At 35.6% G+C, this 22622-nt stretch overlaps 1 protein-coding gene across 2 annotated transcripts in view; it reads left to right on the top strand.

The window, feature by feature from the left end:
- LOC102066084 (uncharacterized) overlaps window positions 1-22622 on the top strand; it is a 280394-nt gene that overhangs the window by 153963 nt on the left and 103809 nt on the right. The window contains exon 4 of one of the 2 annotated variants that reach the window (XR_012579206.1): window positions 17672-17757. The exons of the other annotated variant lie outside the window; for it this stretch is intronic. The gene's annotated coding sequence lies outside the window, so the exon portion shown is untranslated. The remainder of the gene's footprint in view (window positions 1-17671; window positions 17758-22622) is intronic. 2 annotated transcript variants of the gene reach the window in all.

Genomic DNA, 22622 nt, shown 5'->3' with positions numbered 1-22622 from the left:
GGAAGTGTTCAGGACATGCCTAGATAAGCTGCTGAGAATCCTGCTCTCAGACCTGCTTCAGATGACTCTTGGATCTTCATTAATGACATGGTCAAAGGGATTGAGTGCTCCCACAGCAGGTTTTGCAGATAGCACCAATCTGAGGGGTGTGGGTGACACACCTGAAGGACGGGATGCCATCCAGAGGGACCTGGACAAGCTCAAGAAGTGGCCCATGGGAATCTCATGAGGTTTGACAGACCAAGTCCAAGGTGCTGCACCTGGGTCAGGGCAGCCCCAGCACCAATGCAGGCTGGGGATGAGCAGACCCAGAGCAGCCCTGGGAGAAGGCCCTGGGGGTGCTGTGGGTGAGGCTGCCATGGCCTGGCCATGGGGAGCCCAGAGCCCCCCGTGTGCTGGGCTCACCCAGAGCCCCGTGGGCAGCAGGGCAGGGAGGGGATTCTGCCCCTCTGCCCCCTGTGCTGAGCCCCCACCTGCAGGGCTGCATCCAGCTCTGGGCTCCCAGCACAGCAAGGACAGGCACCTGCTGGAGCCAGCCCAGAGCAGGCACCAAGGGCATCAGAGGGATGGAGCAGCTCTGCTGGGAGGAAAGGCTGAGAGAGCTGGGAGTGTTCTGACTGGAAGAAAGAAAGCTTTGGGGTGACCTAACTGCTGTTTTCCAGTTCCTGAAAGGAGCCCATAGGAAAGATGGAGAGGGCCCTGGAGTGACAGGACAAGTGGGAATGGCATCAAACTGACAGGGAATAGGTCTAGATGAGATTAGGAAAAAATTCTTTCTTGTGTGTTAAATGAGGCCCTGGAACACATTTCCTAGAAATGTTGTGGGTGCTCCATCCCTAGAAGTGTTCAAGGCCGGGTTGGATGGAGTTTTGTACAACCTTGTGCAGTGGAAGGTGTCCCTGCCCAGAACAGGGGTGTTGCAACAAGGTGATCTTTCATGTCCTTTACAACCCAGGCCGTTTTATGATATGACTTCAATATCCCTTCCAAGCTCATTTATTCTCTGATTCAATGTTATGAAATCTAGCCTTCTAAAGACAAGATTTTTCCCAAAGAATAAAGGTTTCAGTATGAGATCATACTTTTTAGCTTGAAGGTGATGAGCGGATGAAGCTACTTTAAAAAAAATTATTTAATTTTGAGGTAAAAAATCACTGTAATGAATACAGTTTATGCACGTTGGAGCATTTTCTATTCTTCATAAAGCTTGTCTCCTCAGCCTTTCTAAGGACTGTTTGGGGTGGTGGGAGCCACTTTCCTACAGAAATTCAAGTGCAAGGCACAATTCTTTTCTATAGTTTTGTCTGTGACACGGCCATAGAAGTATGTATATGTGTTTGCTAAAATAATAAAAGAAAGAAACCTTACCAAAGCATGATATTTAATACTTAGCTTGCCCCTCAGGGCAAGAGGAAATGAACCAACTGTGACAGACAGTACTTCTAGTTCATAATAGAGGGTACTTTGATAACCTGATGCTAAAGGCAGTAAAAAGACTATACCTCTAATAGAGCACTAAATAATTTTAATGTTTCTTTTTGTGTGTTTTTGGAGAAAATGATTTTAAATATTTTAGAACTTTCAGACAATCAGTGCTTTATTTGAAAATTCTGTGTGCTAGCAGTCTGAAGATCAGTAAAATACAAACAATAGTTTCTGAAACCCTTATATCATCATCTCTGCTTTAGAGGGAACACCCTCTCTCTGGGGTAGAAAAGTAATTTAGTGTAGGACACAAAGCAATTTTGGCTGCTCTTGAACAGATATCTCAAGTAAAACAAACTTTTCTGTATTTCATGCTGTTCTTATTCCAGTAATATCCAGGGAACTTCAAATCTTAAATTGTTCATGTTACTTGAATTCAAGAAGCTCTTTAAATTGACATCTTGTTTTCTACAGAGGGGGTTAGGTAAAGTTCTGGGAAAAATGTTTCAATAATGCATCACCATGATGATATTCCTTTAATACTTTAATTTCTTTGCTTTAATTCCTTTAATTACTTTAATTTTTCCTGATTTTTAGTCTTGCATCTTAATCTAGAATGATCTTTATCCTACAAGTTAGTATTTTATTTATGTATTGTTTTAAAATTGCTGAACAGAAGATGCAGAATTGATATCTTTTATGTGGTTTAAGTTTTTATTTTGCATGTCTTTCCCTGCACACAAAATCACAGAATATCCCTAGCCGGGAGGATCCAACAAGGATCACCAAGTCTGACTCTTAAGTGTGTGGTCCATTCCTTTCCTTATTTCCAGAGTATCTAAGGGAGGGAATTGTAGTATCCAGTGCATATCTCCACCTGAGAACTCTCATGACTCTAGCAAAAGAAAATAGGGGGAATGCATTTTGAATTTACAGAAATAGGGACTCAGAATAACACCAGTTCATGAGAGGTTTGTTTTGGGTGCCCAAAATAAAGTTGCCTTGATAATCTTCTGCCAGCTAAAGTACTGTGTTCTTCTGTCTAAAAGGAAGGTTTGTGGAGGGCTTGAGTAGGACAGTATTTGCCAAAAAACCAACTTACAGGAATTAATAATTGCATGGGAAGATTCAAGTAATTTGAAAAATATCTTCAGTAAAGGGATAATAAGACCAAAAAGATGTGCTGAAAAAGTATTTAGATGATGACAGCAGTTGTTCCTGGGCACTGAGCAATGCCTGTTTGGATTGTAAATTATAAATTATCCTGGAAAGGCTGTTTTGCAATAAGAATATGAATCAAGACTTACCATTTGGAATTTCTCGTTTGTTTGTGTGATTGTTTGTTTTTAATACTTATTTTTATAGTAAAATATGTGTATGTATTATATATGAAATATATATTAATGTGTTCATGTATCAAATAGCAAAACCTCATATTTTGATGCTTCTTTGAGGTTACAAAGTTGAGCAGCAGTAAATAGCCTATAAATAGGCACATCTGAAAATTAGCATTTATTATATTTTAACATTTATTATATTTTATTTCCTTAATATAGTGAATGTTTCAATGCATAATTTTTCTTTACATGAATATTATATTGGCACTCAGACTTGGATATAAAATCTATATTTTCTGTGTACATGATTACTATTCCAGGATCCTTTAGAATCTGTGGTTTTCATCAGCTTTACTGTAAGGCTTCATTTTGACAATCTTCTTAGAAATGATGGCTGAATATGATATCAAATGAAAGTTTGGAAGAAAACAAGGGTGTTTGTTGGGGTTTTTTAGAGGGTTTTAAGTCTTCCAGGAAGGTTATGTTCCTTATTGTAAAGTTTAGTGTTTTGATTTCTGAATAGTCTTTAAACTTTTGTGATTTAATTCATCTCAGCATAGTTGTAGTGTAATGGGTGTCAGTAGAATAATTTTTAAGGGATGATTTCAAGGTGAGCATATTTATACATATATAGGCTCTAACATTAGCACACTATTAAATCTCTACAAGTATATGCCTCATCATTTTTTTTGTTTTTTTGGTTTTTTTTTTCCCGCTGGTATATGTGGAGATATTATTGTCTTATTCCAGTGTGATCTATATAATTATTATTAACATGCCATTCCAACTTTGCAAAGGCAAAATGAAGACTGACTCAGGAAATAGGTCATGGAGAAAAATGAAGAACCGTTAAAACAGTAGGACATTAGGTGAAAAATTGAAACATTTTAGAACCAAAGTTAGGTGCTTTTCCTCCTTCATTTCATTCACAAGAAGGTCACAGTGCAGAAAATATGAGAATATTTGATTGTTTTTCTGATTTTGCTGAAGAACTCTTTTCATGGAGGACTACTGAATATAGAACTCTGAAATGATACAGATCTAAATGTAATCAAAATAATAATTAAATGTAGGTGGAAGAGGACACACAGCTGGCCATGGGCTAGTATTATAAGCTTTCTGAGCATCCAGTTAGCATAGCTGTTCTCTCAATTTTTATAGTTATGGTAAATAAGAATGCTAAACCCCAGGACATTTTGCTGAGAGAATCTGTGGTGGGAGGCTGAGAAAGTGGTAGCAGGACAAAACAGGTAAAGGTGCTTTTAGAGCTGTAACTCCCTAGGATGATGGGAAGCATGTGAAGTAATAGAGAAAAGCTCAGATGGGTCTGAGCATAAATGTTTGTTCAAGCCAGAAAAGGATGAAATGACATAATTGACACATATGGAACATTTGGTTGAGGATTTGGATGGGAAAGGGCATCCCTACAACTGATGAGTATCCTACCTATAAAAACATAGAAGAAAATTCATTAGTCCTATCAGTGAAGGCCAGCTGTTGAAGGCTTTAGAAAAACTGAAGAGAATTTTATTGAAGGGACTTCTGTGAGACCAAGTTTTAAATTTTTGTTTTAGTGATGCACAGCTTGAGTCAATGGCCAGGTGTTCATAGAGCGATAACTGAAAAGTTTTGCATTTAATTTGGGTAGAGGAATGCTTCTTCTAAAAGATTAAATATAATGGGGGATGGCATGAGAGTGTGAATTGCAAGCTGTCTGTATACTTTACAGACTTGAAGGGTTGCATATGTTTGCTTTTTCATGGATGTGAGTGACACGTAGTTCATTTTTTGATTGATCTTGGAAACCAGGTGGAGTTTGAGAGACATCTAATAAAAAATTAATTAATCAATACTTGTTTTATAAGATTAGAAATATTTACACAAACTAAAAAAATCCCCTTCTTGATGTTAGGAAGACTAGACAAGAGTTTTCTATAGGAAAGCTGTTTCCTTGAAGAGTAAAAACTGAGTTCCAAATAATAATTAATGAGAAAACATGTGAGAAAGTTTGGTTTTAAACCTTGTGACATTGACTTTACAGTCAGTTTCATTCTGAGCTGCTGTGAAATGACACAGACAGTGAGATATGGATCAGGACCTGGTGGCACTTTGAAGAAAAGTCGGAGCAAATAAGCAGCCATCTGATTTACCAGCAATTTTGTGTTTTCATGTAGATAGCCAGGGTTGGCCAGAATGGGGGAAAATGCCTGGTGCTGACATTTATTCATCCTTTCAAATGGAGTACAGAAGACTGCTGGGTTTGGGATTTTGGTTGTTTTGTTGTTTTATTTTTTTTCCAGAAGATGTTAGTGTAAATGTTAGAGAAGGGTTGCTTGTCTATTTTCAGCAAAGCTAATTTTCCAGATCTGAGCTCTGTTGGCTTCAGTTATTGGAAGTGAATACCAGATAACCACAAAAAGCACAAGAATTCAGTGTTTTATGAGAAATCAGTTCAAATTCATTTAGCTGCATTTGGTTTCATTTAACTATATTTGAAAACTTTAAAGCTGAGGCTAATAGACCAGTACTAAACTTTGAGTCTTGCTCATTTATATTAAACATACATAAACTATATATAAACAATTGGGTTCACTTCCCTTCTTTCCCCTCCATCCAATATGGCAAAATATCCAATCCTGGCAAGAATGAGAAAATGACTTTGTTTCTTGTTATTGCTTGGCTATTCAAATTCACTCTCAGCATCCAAGAAGTTATTCCACTGTGGCAAAGAAAAAACAGTCTCAGCTGCTTCATTGATGTTTTTGTGTTCCTTACAGTTAAGCAGATTTTCAGTACAGCTCCAAAGGAATAACTGGTTTTAAGTTCTGTATTCTTGTGTGATTGGTCAGAAGGTAATTGAAGGTGGATAAGGCTAAGAACTGCTTTTATAGCCTCTGTTTTAGTTTACAGAGGTTTGTTGAAAGCAGTGGGCACTACCAGTACTCTGTAATATTTGGGATGTTTGCTCTCTAAGGCAAGTAGTATAAAGACCATGCTAAAGAGACAATACAAACTGTGAAAAGTCAATATAAGGTATCAAATGCATGTAAAACATTTTTAAATTTATTGCATGGCTGTGCTGAGCTGTGATTTACATTTGAGTGGGGTCACTGGCATGCTAGAGACCTTGGCATTATTTTCCGCAGGACTCAGCCAGCTGCAGTCACCTCCAGTAAGAAAGAGGAAAGGACTCTTGGTTGTTCTGCTTGTGGGCATTGAGGACATAAAAGCAGAGACTGACTGACTGAGTGGCAGATGTATTCTGGATCTCTGCATTTATGAATATTGTATTGTTCCAATTTTAGTTGTCATCTGTTCCCTATCCTTTGTCTCCTCAGTGTTTTCATAGATGACAAACATTGTCCAGAGGGACTTTGGAAACATATCTCAGCTTTGAACTTTGTGCTGAGTACAAGATGGTCATCTGAAGCTGAGTGTATTAAAGCTTTGAGGATGCAGTGTTTAAAAAGGATAGGTAGGAACAGTGCTGAAGAGGCAGAACTGAAATAGAAAATAGGATACTTCACTCAAGTGTAGTGAAAACTTGAAGCAGCAATAATGACAATCATAGAGGAAGCTGCTGTTTAAAATGAACAACATCAGCCTGGATAACTGCATGAGACATGGAGCAAAGAGTCTTTTTTCTTTTCTAGGGGAAAAAGATAGAACGGCAGAAATTAATCTTCTGAGGGAAACAAGTGAAAGAGACCATTGACTAATGATACAAATGTTTTTAAAGCCTTCTCAGAGTGCCCTGGAAATTTACTGTGTTCTTTCTCTTCCAGACTATCAATGAAGGCTGGGGGTTGCCTATTTTACATTAATTAAGCTATTCATGAATTTTTTACAACTCTATTTATATTAACTTATAGGACAGGATTACCAGAGATATTTTATTGACTTACAGAAAAGGCAGAGAGAGAAAGGAACAAAGAAAGACACCAAAGCTGAGATCTTCAAAGTACCCAAACTCCATCAGGAAAGTTTTTGGTACCTTGCTGGTCTGTGGATCTGTGGAGTGAGCGATTCAATCTACATCTGCCATCTCAAGGCTGGTGCCATAACCAGTAAGACCTCTTTTTGAGTATTTGTTGTGTTGATTTTATTCTTCCTATAAAATTAGTTTCAAAGTGTTGTAGCTATAATGTGTGTGTGCCATAATAGTTGCCATTTAAATTGCTATTTTTTTTCAAGATAGATTTCACTAGAATATATGTAGTAGAAATTTTTGCCAAAAGAATTAATTAAAGATTACGTACAAACATAAATAGAGAAAAAAATTCTAATGGAGAGAATCTGTTTTCCAAAAAAGATTCTGATTTTTTTTCATCTTCTTTGTAGTTTCTACCTCAAATTAATTATTATTTTCTTACAAGACCGTAATATTATTCATGATGAAACAGGTGGAACTGCCTCAATTTTATTAAAAATTTTATAATGGCAACTTTCTCATGATTTGGAGGAATAAATACCAACTTTGCCACAACTTTATTTTCTGTACAAAGCACATTGTTAGACCCTGAATACCTGAACAACTGAATCCACTTAAAATTCAGATAGACCTCTTTACAATAACAATGCCTTAATGTTTTAAGTTTCCTAGGGCAATTTTTCCTGAAGTGTGATCATTATGAAAAATAGTGATAATTACTCAATTTGTTATTTTTGGAGCACTAGTTTGTTGTATACAATGGTTATTAAAAAATAAGCTGTAGTATAGGTGAATTATTAGGGTAAGTGGCAGAACATACTTAATGGATATTTAGTGGCATTTTTTAAGAGGTGTAACCATCTGAAAAAGAATGGTAGAATTCTAGTTTCCTTTGCTCATAAAGTTTGTTTCCTAGAGCAAATTACTGCAGTTGTACAAATGATGTGCTGCATCCCAATTAGTCTGTCTTTAATGAGGAGAAAAGGAAGGATTGAGGCAGTGTGGTGAGGCTTGCTATTGCAGGAAGCACTATTAACTTCTGAGACCTTTATCTAACACTTTTATCTTCATTCTCCAGCCTAAAACCTTCATAGCCATCTCTGTTTCAAGCCTTCATGCAAACATTAAAGTGCAGAGCCAGAGCCAGGTGCAATTACATCAAATGCACGCTTTTAATTCAAATATACATTTCTGAAGCCATTCAGCACAGACTGTGTTATGTACATTCTTTGCCACAGAGCATCTCTAAAAGAGTAGCACATTATATAAAGTGCTATGTCTGTATTCCTGCACTGCACTGTTTTACTTTCAGATGTGTGCACTTGGCTTGTGCAGCGTAAGAAAATGTCTTCTCAAGACAAATATGCCCCTGCTTGCCTTTTGAAAAATACTCATGGAAGGCCTGAAAGGGTACAGAGAACATTTTCCCAGCACAAACAAAATTCTTGTTATGTAATCTATTTGGCTTCAAAAATCCAGCAAGCTGTTTGGTTCTATACTGGGATTTTGAACCTGCCAACTCTGACAGCTCCACATAATCATGTAGCTGTTGTTTAGTGGTGTCACAGCAAACCTCTCTGCTTAGTTTGCTTTAACCTTGTCCTCCAGATAAGATTCAAAAAATGCTTCAAAGGTGTATCTGTCAGCAATTAATGTGAAAGTCATATCATCTGTGCTCCTATAGAACAAGTTGCATATGGTTTTTGTTATAAGTGAAAAGTAGGTAAGATTTTGAAATTATGAATATAGAGAACAAAAGCAGAGGAGAATTTCAGGCTCTTTTATGTTGACATTTGTGAGGTTTTGGTTTGTCAATATAGCATAAAAATACTACTAAAGTATATAAAGTACTATAAAAATTAATAGTTATTTGTTAGTGAACTCATATATTTTTATGACAATTACTCTAAATGCTTTTTTGTTCTTAATCATGCACGTTCCATCATTTCATAGAAAGGGCTTCATTAAAATGCTTACATGTGGTCTTGGGTGGCTGAAGGAGGAACCTTTTTATGTTTTACAAAATTTCTTTTTTTACTTTTATCTTTAGAAGGTGCTGTAAACAGAATTTGTGTTATACACAACCATAATATTTTAGGCACCCTGCTATATATTTCAAATAAATATTTCCTTATTAAATGTATTTTCCAACATCCCAAAGTGTGATTTGCTTTCAGCTCTTTTAAAAGAAATAAGCATGCTAATCCTAAATGAATATTGTTTTAAATTTTCTCATTTTGTAATTATCATAATATTCTCTATAATGTTATTTCTTCTAGATTATTTTAAGTTTTGATCAGTATGTTCAACAGCACTGTTTAATATCTCAGGAGACCAAGTCCTTAGACCTACTTTACAGTAAACACAGGGAAAAGTTCTTATCAGCCAAAAGTTGTTTTTTGGTTGCTTTGTTGCCTTTTTCATTTTTCCAGTTTTAAACTGACCAGACTCTTCCTACATGGGTGTGGCTCTAAATCCCTTCCAAATTAAACACAGAGATAAAAAACCAGTGTGCAAACAATAGCAATAAAAGTACCTCTTATATTCATTCCTTCTTGCATTTCTCCATGAGGATCCTTAAGTGTGGCCTTCAAATATTCCAGAAGAGAGAAATGCACTTAGATGCACATCCTTTCTCATGTGACCTGTATTAATCAGAGTTTTAATTGTAATCATTTAACAGTAGAACACTGGTTCCTATTCTTCCTTGAAGTTTTTGTCTTTGGAGGGAACTTGATTAGAAACATATTTTATCCCATCAATTTCTTTCCTTAATTCTGAGGGAAAAAATGTGAATTGTGATTCAACCTGCTTTTAGAACTTGATCTCTAGACATATGTGGTTATGTAGCTGTTTCCCATGTTCCAGACTGGTCCTTTAAACCCCTTCCTCATCCATCAGGAGACTATGTTGCCCATCTTATAATTATGTTATTAAACAAAAATAATTTTCTCATAGTAATGATAGGAATGAAAGTAAGACCTATTCCAAGCCCTATGGAGCTGAACACATCATATAACTTTTTATGTACAAGTATCATCCATGAAATTTTTAATTAACTTCAGGAGTATTCATTTAATCTAGCTGTGAGTTCTCACTGCAGCTAACATCAAAGACATGAAATTAGTTGTAGTATTTCTACATGTGTATATTTGTCTGTAGGCATAAATGCATGACAACTGAAGGGTTCTGAGGCTTGAATTACAGTTTTGGGAGCTTTTTCCTCCTCAAATGAGCTATGATCAGATCCTGTAATATTGAAGAAAAGCAGTGAAAAACAGAAGCCTTAGAAAATGTTGCTAAACAGGTAACAGAACAGGCAAAGTTTACTTCCCTACCATGGCCACAAGGATTTCCCAGGCTGGTATATAAGTAGCATTTTGGAAGACTGTTGGAGAGTTGCCACTAGTTAAGAATAAAATCATTCAAGATGTGGAATAATCACAAATATTATGCTAAACCTTTCAAATTATCTAGGCATGGTATGCTGGAAGGAGGAGGTGATTGTGCATTATAATATTGCAACTTTTTTAACAGAAAGCGCCTGGAGCTGACGAACCAGATTGGTGGTTTTTAATGAAAGAGAATACAGTTAATCTGTGTATACTTTCATTGACAGGGTTCTGCACTTAGGAGTACAGCACAGATGGTATAAGCAATGAATACTTATGTCTGACTGTAATTGATCCTATCAACAATGACATACCTTTAACTGGGTTGTATCACTTTACGTCACATATGGTTAATTAAGTAAGAAGGGCCCAAATACACTAAGGAGATTTTTATGTTTATACTTAGGAAAACAGTCTAGACAGGTGTTAATGTAAATGAAGTTAGTACTTGTCAAAGGTGAAATTCTCCATATGTAGCCCTGCTTCAGTCTCCAAATAAATATAATTTGTCTATGTCTACATTAGCAAGTAGTGAGTAGCAATAGGACCTGATCTGCAGAGTGAAACAGTTGGTGCTGAGGATCCTGCTTTCCCCACTGTAGAGATCAGTGGGAGAATGAAGGGCCCTTCACTCTGGCCCTGTTCTGATCCCACTGCCTTTAGGTCATGGCTGGGTGCAGTCTTGGAGGGGGTCATTTGGCTTAGGTTGATTCCCTGTATTTACTACCTTTTGTGTATCTTGTGTAGCTACATTATTTCATCTGTAAAGCAAAGCTTGCCCTTGATTTCCAACATCCTTCAACCTCAATGAGAAGAGCTTTGCTTCCTCAATCACCATCAGAGACATGAATTGTTTTTTGCTATGTGTAGATGCCTGCCCCATGATGGTGCAGCACTACGTCATGTAGTAGGATTTGTTAAATTTTTTTTTTTTTTTTACATGTGCTGCATATATTTGGGTTGGCCCATAGTTGGGTAGTCTGTCTCTTGTAGAAATGAGGTTGGAAAAATTACATGTTCTAAATTCTTTCCTTTTATGGTCTGTGTTTTCCACTGCCAAGAACACCTTCCCTTTACTTTGTTCAATATGGAAAATGATATGACAAAATGGAACTTGATATGTTCCCATTTTTGGTCCTGGAACTCTCCATAGGTACAAATTCTTTATAGCAAAACTCTCTAATTTCTGTCTTCACCTTATCTCTGCTCTACATTTGAAAGGTTTTGCAATAGTTTTACCTGCAAGTCACTGTGTAGTTCAGCTCACACATCAGAATCCACTGGCCACAACTGGGTGTCCCAGGAGAAAAATCTCAACCATTATCTGAGATGCACCTACAGTAAAAGCTCTTGGCATTTAAATAACTGCTAAACTACATAATCTTACTGGCTGATTGTTCTTCCAAAACAATTATTCCTACAAAGATTATTTTCTTTATTTATGATAAAAAAGGACAAATTAAACATTTTTAGGCCATACAGGTACTGTTCTAGAAAGAATAATGTTTCATGCCAACCAGTCCTTCTTTTTAATATCAAGGTGGGTTTTTGTTTCTTCTGCCAGACACACTCTTTACTTTTTTCCTGCAGGTTCCCCTTCCTTTCAGAGCAAATTCCTGTTTCTGTCTCTCTTTATCCCTAGCCCAATTATATGTTCTGAAAGAGATCTCTGCTTCACCTCATGTGATTTTTACCAGCTTTTCCCACTTGAAAACATTGCAGCTGCTTGAAAACCTTAATCTGTCACTCCTGAAACACATACTTTGTGGATGTCATGCCTAAACTTTCCCATCCATCCCAGGTGGCTGCATGATTTCCACATTTTGATTAGCATCATCAGTTTTGGAAGCAGAAACGTTGATGTCATTCTTAAACTGACATTAACTTAGCTGTGATAACCATTAGCCTATTGCCAACTTTTGACTGATCCAGTGTTTCTTTGAACGTTGTCAATGTTATAAATTGATATGAGAAAGTTGTGCTAAAAGTTATTTTACTAACACCTTAAGTTTAGCAGTCTGCTTATTTATAAAGTGGGAACAGACATAGCTGCTTTGATTAGGACTGCTTTCAGTTTTTAAATATATAATATCAAAAACATTATGAAAGAAGACACAACATTATTGTGGAACATGGAATCTGGTAGATACTAGAGAACATCAGTTACTGAACAAAAAGTCAAACTCCTTCCACCATTTAAGAAACTGAGATTAAGTAATTATGATACTTAGTCTTGTCATAGAAAGGGTTTTTTCCCAAAAGAATGATTTAATATGTTGAAAAAAACTTGGTTGTGTATTTCTTTTTAGCTTAAAGACTAGCTTAAACATTGATGCAGGATTTAGATATAGGGAAGTAAGCCCTAAAAAGTGAATAGGCTCCTAAAGGCACATTTTTTATTTCTGCTTATTGTTGACTGTTTTAGATTTAGCTCTTTTAATTCCATTTATGTTTTTATGCTTAAAATTAAAGCAAAAACTCTGTTTTTCTTCTTCTCTGTAAAAATAGCTGGCATTTTGTCAAAGCATATTGTAGTGCTGCTTGTACATAGTGAAAGAATAGCAAGCCTAGCAACCTAAAAAAATGGACTGAAAGGAATTAATTCCAGATTTAATGGGATGTTTTGATATTCAGTCTGGAAAAGAAAATTTTTTAGGGTGACCTAATTGTGGACTTCCAGTACCTGCAGGGAACACACAAGAAAAATGGAGAGAGACTATTTACAGGCACATGGAGTGACAGGACAAGGGGAAATGGCTCCAAACTGAAAGAGTTCTATGACATTGTTATTTTTTCAGATATTTTTCAGACAGCTTCTAATAATTTCTTAATTGGACTGCTTGCGTACTATAAAATATGTTCTAAAGTGTCTTGATAAATCAATTTAAATTGAAAGGTTTGAGAAGCCTCTTAGTAGTGCCTGAGCTCTAAGTGTTTCAGAACAACAAGAAGAAGTCCTATACTCTGTAAAATACTTCTCTATGGTGTGTTACTGTGGGGTGAGTCCTTCTGTGCTTTGTTCCCATTGAAGCAGTGCCCCCACTGTCAGCTTCCAAATAACTTTAGGAATAATGTCAACTAGAACTCTTAGCACAGTGTAACACTATTTCTAAAGGAAAGGTTCATGCAGGCTCATAAGAGGCTGGCAATGGGGCAGGAGGAGAAAATTATTCAGGTATAATTTTTCTTCCATGGAAATTACTTTTTTTTTCTCTACTTAAAGATGACCACTTAATTGACAAATTCTTGTGAATGATGATCTCTGATAAAAAAAAGTAGGTTTGTAAATAGAGCAACAGATGTGGGACAAATTTAATATTTATATTAGAAGATCATTCTATAATCTTCAAAATATAAAATATTTTATTCTTCATGAGTAGCAAAATCACTCTCCATGTATATGTTATCAGATGACGCAAAGAAACTATGAGAATGCTGTCAAATCTGAAATCAAGCATTACCAGCCATGCTGCAAGATTTTCTTTGCAGTGTTTGTGAAGATGCAAATGGGGCAATTCAATGCAAAAGTACAGTCAGGAATAAGAGCATCAGCTTCTGAGTTGAAAGATAAGTCTGTAGAGGTCATTAACAAGTAGAAGAAAAAAAAAAAAGAAGTGTATTTGTCTGTTAAGCATTTACGATGATTAATTTGGTGCAATATGATGCTTGTGTTCCTTGGACTCAAGTGAGAAAGATTGGAAATCTGGGAATTACATCTATTTTATAAAAAAATGTAGGATCAAGTAGTCAGGCAAGTCTGAAATACTATTCCATGTATCTGTTAAAGATATTGTTGATCTGTTATTTAAAAGTCGTGAATTTTGCTTTGTCATATTTTCTTGTTTTGTCCTTTCTGTTCCAGTAAAAATAGAAACACTTTCCCAATATGGTGTGTGTGTGTTGATAATTAAATAACCAAAAGCAAAATAAGGAAGGTTTTTATATATTCTCATTAAGTTGCATGTGCTGTTTGCTTTCATATATCTTTGTATGAAACCATTTTCCACCTAATTATTAAGGGATTCACACTGTTTCAAGGGAGAAGTTTTTTTAAACAACCAAAAAAGAAAATAAAGAAGTAAATAGAAACAATGTTAAGAAGAAATATCTACAGGGCATTTAGCATTTGTAGTTATTGCTCATCAGTTCTGTCTAGAAAGGAAAGAAACTGATTGCATGTAGAAATCTAAACTACTTGGTTAATTATGAAATATTAACTGCTTAGAAGGCCAAGGGAAGTGCAATATACAGCTTCAAAGATAAGCAACATTTGTAAACATCTTATCTGTATTCTACCAAAAAAAATTGTAAGGTCATTTTATTGTCAATTTAAATGAAAAAAAAGCCACGCAAACAAAAATCCCCCACAAAACCAAAACAATCTCCAAAATTTGCCCATAAAATACTGGATAGTAGTAACTGGTTAAAACAAGAATTTGAGCATGAAATTTCATCATTTTTTAGAAAGAATTTTTTAATATTGCCACCAACATCTGCAGGCTTCTTCACCATTCCAGCTTCTGTCCACCTTGAACCTTGCTTACATTTGCATAATCTCATAGTCATCATGAACTGCCATTTATTGTGAAGTTTGGCAATTATTTGTGCTATTAATTCCATAGTGGTCAGTTTTAAAGCTTTGTGATTTGCAAGGAATAGACTAAAATTTAATGAGTAAACTGAAAAGCCAAGGAAAGGAAACTTTTTTTCTTATTTTCACCACTAAAATTTTGAAATCACTTGATTTTATTGGTCTTGATTGTATTCTGTGACTTAGTGATCACCATCAGCTCTGGAGCCTGCTTAACTATGGTCTACAGAGTGATATTCCAGGTTCCTAATTTCCAGGGCACTTTTCTGTGTGTCTACCACCATGCTGAAAGAGTAGATCTGATGAGTAATAGACTATCACACCACGTTCATAAGATTTAGTCAGGAATACATCATTCCTGACAATGCCCCTTCTATATATTTTCCAAGTGGCAAAATAAAAACTTTTGGCCCATAGCAACAAAAAAGGAGTTCTACAAAAATGAATACTGAGGTGGATGGTCCTTAATAAATGAGCAAACCCCTCTGCTGCCTCTTTAGTTTGAGGAGAAGCAGGTTTGTGGACTCTTTAATTTAAAAATTTTTCATAAATCATATACAGTTGACTAAATCACTGAAGTTGCAGCCTCAGGACTTTCTTTTCTGTATGAAGAGAAGTAATTTCAGCTATTATGTTCATATTTCAGTCGTATGTTTTTCATGTTCTTTAAGTTTACCTGGAATAACATTTTTCAGACTACAGTAATCTTTTGTCCTTTTTTTAATATGAAAATAAAGACTAATAGAATGCAGTACTCAGTACAGGAAGGAACATAGTAATTCTGCATTTGGAAATTGAATTTACAGCTGCTACTTTTTGTCCTACTTCCTCCCTTCCTCTGTATTCACTCTCCTAGTCCTGGTTATGGTAAACTGTTTGTTGTTAGGTATAAAATAAAACAGTGTTTATAGCTTAAATATAAATTTAAGTGAAATAAAACATCAAGAAAAATTTAGGAAGTCACATTTGAATACATTAAGGTTCCCCCTCTCTGTCACATAAAAGTTATAAAATGTCTTTTCAAGATACTAATGGAAGAATGGTCCCAGAAGAGTTTGTTCTTTTTATGTTGTTGTCATCATGTGTTCAATTCTGTTTGATAGAACTATTGGAGAACTAATTTTTTGATTTTTTTTTTAATGTTAATTCATTTCATGTAGAATGGTTTTGGTGGAGGAAGGCAGGAAATACTTTTAAATTTACTTTTTTAAAGTTTTCTGGAAATTCCTAGGACATTTATCCTCAAGCACAATTGAACGATTGAGATTATTCCATATTAATGTTGTGACTCACAGAACTAATGAGAAATTTAACATTAGTTTTAGATCTAAAACATTGCTTCTGTTTATTATTCTGCACTTGATGGACTTTCTCTTTCAGCTTCTATTTTAAATCATATTTGCAGAGGTGTAAGAACTTCCGCGAAAATATTGCTATGGGTGAAAAACATTCCCAGCTCTAGTGCTTGGAATGAAGTTACCCAAATTTTGAAAAATTTTGTGGGTATTAATTCTGTATTAGCTCAGGATGTTATTTAGTGTTTCCATAACTTAAAAATCTATTTATGAATTTTGATTTTTTTTTTTTTTGCTAGTATCACTCAGGATATTGAATAACTATTAATGGCAATAGAAATTCCAGTGATAAATCAAGAGCTTTACAGTATTTAGACTTAACCAGTTGCCAAACTCTTCAAAGACTGGAATAAGAAAGTTGTCTTTTCCTCACTAGATACATGTTTAGTACTGGAAGCAAATATTTTCTAGCAAACTAAAGGTGGAATATGTTCCTCACAGAGCTGTCTTTGCAGTTCCATTATTGCAATATATTACTGACCAATGCTTTCAATATGCTGAGCTGTCATTACCTGTTGGGAATGATCTTGTTTTTTCAAACCAGTGAAAAATGCCTGAAGTTGGGTGTGATCACATTTGGACATCCTGGGAGGTAAAGGCAGATCCTAACTAGTTCATTTTCACAGAATCACAGAATTTCTAGGTTGGAAGAGACCTTTAAGATCATTGAGTCCAACCCATATTCTAACACCTCAACTAGATCATGGCGCCAAGTGCCACATCCAGTCTTTTTTTAAACACATCGAGGGATGGTGACTCCACCACCTCCCTGGGCAGATGGTTCCAGTATTTGACCACTCTTTCTGTGAAAAACTTCCTCCTTAATTCTAGCCTGTATCTCCCTTTTCAGCACAGGGATCTAGTCCTTCCCATTGCCCAGGTGGAACAGTCTAGGGATGCTCTCTAGGCTGAAGTGCAAACTGATGAGTAAGTCAGGAGAGGAAGAGAAACTTTTCAACTTGGCCTACATCCTTCCATGAGCTGCTTTCCCTTCTTCTATCAAGCGTATTTGGCCGTGTCTGTTGACCAAAGAATGTGGATAATCTTAATGGCAGAAAATGTAAAGCACTCTCACAGTTATATGCTGCAAAATTAATACTGTGCTGGTAACAGTAATGTCATATATTTTTATTACATCTTATTTGTTAAATTTTAAAAGTGTCCATGAACTCTTTCTTAGTAAATCCTTGTAGAATTCTTTTCGCTTGCTTCTTCCCAAAGAAATTAACCCTGAATTATACTAGAATGAATACCATGCTAGAATGAATATCAAAGTCATAACAGGTACTAAATTTTTAAATACTAGATATTAAAGAGAAATTTTAAAGGAATAATCTTAATGGCAGCATTTCTGAAGTTTGAAATTCATTACTCTTATGGCTTTACTTATTGATTTAGTTGCTGACCTTAAAAATATGGTTAAAAAGAGTTCTGTTGGGAGGGTGATATGGTATTGGGAGGATATTACCGGAAGTAATCAAAGTATCATTTGGGTTGGCTTCTTACTGCTGTTGAAGGGGTTTCTTTAAAGTTTTAACTTCACAGGCAAATCTTTTTATACATGACGCTGCCATCAAGTGGCTATTGAGTAGAACCTCTGTGTTACCCATCTCTAATTTAAATGTATTTTTAATTAACAGCTTGGTTTGAAGGAAGGGAGTATTCTATACTTGCTAATTGAAAGGAAAAAAATATATTTTTACTACTCTGGACAAGAGCTGTAGAGGTAGGTGCTCAAAAATGCTTTGAAAGAATTGAATTTCAGTGACATCAAATTTTGTTGACATTGATTTTTACATCAGCTTCAGCTGACATTAGGAATCCCTCTGGTCACCTTGTGAACTGTTCTGAGTGTCCTTTTGAATCTTCAGGCACCTTAATATACAGTTAAATCTTCTTTTTTAGGGTCTCATTTTAATCCATTCCATCAAAACTCCAAAATATAGATGCTGTCTATAGACTTGGTTGAGGACTTTAAGGTGCTAGATCTAAAAGGCCAGAATTACCATAGATGCTAAACATCAAGAAATTTACCCTTGAATCAAGAAGACGATGCATTAATAAAACCATCTCTTTATAAAAATCCAAAATTAGAATCTAATAATGTAGAAAAAAGCTTTTTCATATTTTGGGGAGGTAAAGGCAGCAACCCATGCCCAGATGACCATTGGCAGTTCATCAGAACCCAAATATTGGCGTTCACCTTTTAACCCCAGTTCACTTCCAGTGGCATGGGGCTGTTGACCAATTTAAGGCAAGTCATGGTAAACATCCCGATTCTCCTGAAGATCATTTGCCTCCTTTCACCCTCTAGAAATAATAATAGAAAAAAAAATCATGCAGATTTGCATTTGTATTTACTGTGTTTGAATTAAAGCTGTAAACAGTTCTGATTCACTAATAACTGATGAAAGTGTCTCATTATTGAGCTACAAAACCTCCAACAAATTAATGGAAATTGCAAATCACCTTGAAAATTGCAGGCTCTTTAGTCCTATATTGAGTGCTGAGAAAACTGCATAAATAGCTTTGTTGCTTAACTGTTTCTTTTGAAAAAGTAGTTTTCTTATTACATTTTAAAAAAATCATGGCTTTGTAATTAAGACATGGCTAAAGAACATCTTTTTTTCCTTGTTGTTGTGTTTTGTTTTCTGTAGATGAACACTTAGCATTATATTATTGTTAAATATTACTATGTTTGGTTCCTTCTTTTTCATATAATGTTTAGGACCATGGATTCTCTGCCTCTGATGCTGAGTAAATATTTTGGCCAATTTTCTCTCATGCCCCAAATTAAAGTAGAGGATTTTGCATTTTCTAATTATTTTCTGTACATAATGAATTTTTAAATATATATACGCGTTATATTTTCCTACAAAATTAAAGCTTAAATAGAAGAAAACATTTCATGAAAAGAAAAAAATGTCATGCCATGTATTTCTTTGTTCACTCTTTGTTTGACTTTCATTCTTTCTGCCTAACTCCAAATCTAAAATTAGTACATGTTCCTTGTTAGGAGAAAATAATGTATGGGAGGTGATCTCCAGCTGGTATAAAATTTGGCATCTTCATAATCATGGAAATGTACTCCAACAGGATATCAGTTGCATTTCTCTGAAAGATAGAATGATTTCTGCAAAGTTCTAGATTCTCTTATATCAAATCCCCCCTGCCACTCACCCCTCCAGTTCCACATTGCAGCTCCATCCCTGAAATAAACCTATATGACTTAAAAGAACATATTTCAGTTTAACATAGATTCAGGATAAAAAATGAGCAGTTTTTAATTTTGTCCATTTTGCCAATACATGAGTCATCATTAAGCTTGTGATGAGCAATTTGTCATAGTTTTTTGCAAACAATAGAGATTTTTTTAAACATTTATAAGGCACAAGAGACAATCTTTTTGTATGCAAAGCTTTATATAACATTTTTGCTAGTGTACTGTAAGTATGGAGTATGGGCACTTTAAGACACATTTTTAACTACATTTGAAGTCACTTGACTTGCTGGAATAGTAAAAGCATTGTGGGCTGAAGCACCCTCTAGTTATTGCTAAGAGAAACTCCAAAATTTAGCAAAACCTTTGAACCTCCAGGAACACAACTGCTGCTATTAGTTGGCAGGTGCCTTTTTGCTAGGAAAGCTTTTCTGTCACTTTCCAAATTGGTTCATTCCTAGGGCTGAATGACCCGTGAGTTGTCCATCATTAGCTCTGTCCAACAATAGTACCTGAGACAGCAAAGAATTGAAGTTTCTGGTTTTCCTGCCTCATTGTTGCAGGCTTGATGAGGGAGGAAAAAAAGGTCCCTTTCTTTTTCTCTTCCACTTTTTCTTCCTTCTAAACCACCACCTTCTGTTTTTTCCTTTTGTACTTGCTTGGCATTGTTAGTAATGTATCCACAATTCTTGCTCATCATTTTCATTCTACTCCACAACCCCCATTTTGGTCCTTTTGCACTTGGCCACTATCTTTACGTTTGATAGCAGCTGGCTAGACTTTTGCACGAAATGATGAAAGATAAAGTATTACTACATTTTAACTTCTTCATGTCCAGTCTGGGGACTCAATTACTACCCCCCAAAAGCTGTGAAAACCTTAATTTTACAAGAACATTGCATATGTTTTTTGTTTGACGCCCAGAAAAGTTTTTTGCTTTGTTCTGTTTCTATGTCCCCTCTTCTGCATTCTCTCCACTCCTTAGTCAGATGAGCAGCTGAAGCTTTTGAAACACCATTTGACTGAAGAAATTAGTCAGCTTACTATCCAGGTCTTTACATGCACTTGTCACAGTTTTAAAGTAGGTTTTGTTAAATATGCTGAGCATATGTAGGAACCAAATGCACCTGGAGGAACCAACATTTCCATCATCAGTTTGAATGCAGGTGAATTCAAACTGAGCAGACTGCTATCTTTCTTCTCATTTTTTTTTCTGGTTTTTTTTTTGGTTTTGGGTTGGTTTTTTTTTGAGAAAGCAATGTTTGTGAAAGGTTTGGTATGTGTAGAAGTTTGTGAAGCCCATTCCTCACACATTGACTCCTTAAATATTGTGATATCAAAGGGATTGTCACATACCAAGATTCTACATTACTAATGTACACAAAGTCATAAACAAAAACTACACATTCAATTGTTCATGATATGTGATTACTCAGGGGACTCAAGTAATAAGCATATGTTCCCCATCAGGCCTTGCATTCAGCTTTCCAATATCGATGGAAACTATGTGTCAAGCAGATAGGCCAGACTATGCTCAGGGCTTGAAAAAGGTTTTGCAAGTTTCATCGTAAGTGAACTCCAGTTTTCTGGGTTTCACGTTGGAATGGTAATTTAACTTCATACAGAGTAAATGTAAACCAACTTGTGATGGTGTGACTACCTGCAAACTACTTTTCATAGCTGCTACTTTTTCAGCTGGGATGGAGAAGTTGCCTTAGATTAAACTTGAAACTTCTCCACAGTAAAGTGCTGTCTAAAAAAACTAATAAAATGCAGATGGGAGTGGAATAAAAGCTGTGTTTGTACATAAGGAGGCATTGTATCAGGAAGGATAGTCTCTATCCAGAGGTTAATTTTTGTATAAATAACTGTTATTGAATATGAAGTACAACTTTAATCTGTGCAAGTCATTGTATTTCATAGAACTTTCACTTGGCAGTTAGTGGCAGTCATGAAAATGTAGAATATCAAAATAGTATGACAAAACTTATTAAGTACATTTTTCAGCATAGTATTTTATGGCTTTTGTTTTGATGAATTATCAATGACATGACTTTCCTCTACTTTGTGCCCTTGCAAAACCTGTTCTGCTGTAACACAGACCTAAGAGAAACCATGTAATGTTAAGATTTTTTTTTACCTAGTCAAGAGGCTGGAGCTGGTGGTCTTTTCTCCTGGGCTGTCATTGATGTGCAATATCAGGTAATAGCTGAGCTTCATTATCCACTGCTTATTTGTTTAGGTATTTGTTGGCAAAGACTAAAGGATTCTAGAGATGTACCATTTGTCTTGTGTTGGATTTGGAAGAAGACTCTAGGCAATCAGTTTTGCATGAAGAATATAATAATGGTATTGTATGTGTTATTTCAATTGCATATTATGGTTTTTCCATGGGCAATTTGTAGGTGGATTTTCATTATGCAAATAAAGGCTTTCATTTCCAAATACTCTGATGTAATATTTTGGAAACCTGGCTTTTTTTTATGTAGAATGCACATGAACACCAGCTATTTTGATGTTGTATATCTGAAGAATTTCTCTCCTATTGCCAGGTTTAATTTTGGTTGTGTCTAAATGTACAGGAGAAGAAATTCCTGCTGAGCAGGATTTTGAAATCATCAATGTATGCAAATCCCAGGTGGCTTTTTTCCTCTTCAGAGTTTGGAATGGAGCCCAACACAGGTTTTTTCAATCTCCTGTTGTAGCTGGTAGGCTCTTCTGCTTGATATTAATAGTCAGTACCATCATGATTCCTAAATGAGGTGATTCCTTCTGTAAGTCATTAAAAGGCTGACAAACAGGCCCTCCCCCAGACAGGAGCAATGCATCCATCTGTGCTGGGTCAGCTGTACTCAAACAGGTGAGACTGAAAAACCAGGAAGTGGTAACTTCTCTCCATTTTGGTTGTATAGGGTCCTTGTTCTCGAAGAGAAATTTTTGCTTGAAAAGTTTATATTAAAAATGTGAAAATATTTAAAGAGTCAACACAGCATTGACTTAAAGGCACAGGCATTGGCAGAGTGACTGGTTATTTAAGTTTTTCAGTCAAGCAAGTAGCTTAAAACTCCAGACATTTGTGCTTAGGACTATCTTTGTGAAGTATGCAGTGAAAAACTAAATCTGTGCCCTGTCTCTCCAATTTACACAAAAATGGCACTTCAACCAACCACAAGTTTATTCTGGATATTCAGTTCAACCTTGTTTAATATTTATTTCTACTCTTAATGAACATTACAGGCAATGAAAAACTGACAAAAATTACAGGGTCAGAAATTGAGTTCATTTTACAGTAATTTATTATCAAATTATTTCTTTGATTGATGCAAAGGTGTATCTTTAGTCACTTAGTAAGAACTAATATTTTTCATATT

This window comes from Zonotrichia albicollis, chromosome 2 (assembly GCF_047830755.1).
Source record: "Zonotrichia albicollis isolate bZonAlb1 chromosome 2, bZonAlb1.hap1, whole genome shotgun sequence".
NCBI lineage: Eukaryota > Metazoa > Chordata > Aves > Passeriformes > Passerellidae > Zonotrichia > Zonotrichia albicollis.
Note: the sequence above shows the minus strand (reverse complement) of the source record. Positions and strands in the feature narration are given on the sequence as shown.